This window comes from Penaeus monodon, chromosome 21 (assembly GCF_015228065.2).
Source record: "Penaeus monodon isolate SGIC_2016 chromosome 21, NSTDA_Pmon_1, whole genome shotgun sequence".
Taxonomy (NCBI): domain Eukaryota; kingdom Metazoa; phylum Arthropoda; class Malacostraca; order Decapoda; family Penaeidae; genus Penaeus; species Penaeus monodon.
The window spans coordinates 9,953,673-9,954,926 of NC_051406.1; the positions used below are offsets into that span (position 1 = coordinate 9,953,673).

Below are 1,254 nucleotides of genomic sequence, written 5' to 3' on the forward strand. Positions count from 1 at the left end.
ATATTTTGCATTCACCAAAAATAAGGATTATGAATAAAGGGTGCAAGAACCCACTTGAAACGCGTGACGTTACAGTTTATTGTTGGAAGCAAGGGTGTGTCGCAGAAAGTCGCGGTTGGCAGGGTGACAACCCTTTCCTTTCCTTTCGGAGTCACTTTTATCTCTGATGTAGACTTCCGAGAAATAAGCATATCCCTCAAATCCTTCGTATTAGGCAAATGATGTTGGAAAAAGGCAGGGAAGTCTCGTGAATACAAAGCGATGGGACTAAGAACATTTGAATCCGGCGGGGAATTGGAAGTTTCTCAGCGAGCGACAGTGTGTAGTGGGAGTCCGTGTCGAAGCTCCTGTGGCCCCCTCCGTCGGCAAGATCATGAAGAAAATAAACGTGGAGGAGTTTTGACTCGGCGCTCGTTTTAAAAAATACATATTGTAATACTAAAAACTCCTTAAAATGCAATTTTTAAAATAATAGGATCATACCGAGTGGTATGGGAATTGTACTTTATATATTGGGTTTTTAAAAGAAGACACGCTTTCCTCCGTGATGTCGATTCCGCAATGAGCAAGGGTGCTCTCTCTCTCCCAGCTGATCGACGCAGTTGTGTGAACACCACGAACGGTAACAGGTAAATATCTCGGTGTTGAACCTTTTAAATCGGTTATTTCCGATTAGTGTTTCATCCGCTAGTGTCTTAGAACTTCTTCGGTGATGTTAGCAAGGCGTTTTGGGTGCGAGAGTAGGGTTTAATTCGAGAAACTGAGCGACGCCGATGTTGCACGGACGGGGTAGGGCTCAGCTAGCAGACGACGCACGCAAAGCCGGCTGCCCTTGCTGGACTCGCAATTGCCGTCTTGGGGACTTCGTGGCCTCTTAAAATCGGCATTGGGAGACAGTTGCTGGGAGATTATCGCTTGTTAGGTTCAGTTAACCCTTTATAGTTCTGTTTGAGGAAGCGATGAATGTTACGTAAGCAGCGTTGTCAGTGCCTGGGTCCTGGCTCGCGAACACAGGTGGTTGACAGAAAATATAACCGAAACCTTTAACCATTCAAAATGCATTCAGAGTCAATCGTACGGTAAGGTTCGGAAGCGTCTCGATATGAGTTGGTGGCGCCCGCAATTGTGACGGTGCAATAGTGACAAGTTGTCAAGTCTTTGATGGGAGTTTTTTTCTGATCTAATGTGGTGTATGATGGCCATAAGTTTATTGAATGGCAAGCTAAGACTGGTATATTGCAGAATCATTAAGAT

General features: G+C 45.0%; 1 protein-coding gene across 1 annotated transcript in view; it reads left to right on the forward strand.

Annotated features, from left to right (window-relative positions):
- The first annotated feature begins 477 nt into the window (after positions 1-477).
- The window catches only part of LOC119586194 (voltage-dependent anion-selective channel-like), a 7,127-nt gene continuing 6,350 nt past the window's right edge, over positions 478-1,254 (forward strand). The window contains exon 1 of the mRNA XM_037934896.1: positions 478-629. The gene's annotated coding sequence lies outside the window, so the exon portion shown is untranslated. The remainder of the gene's footprint in view (positions 630-1,254) is intronic.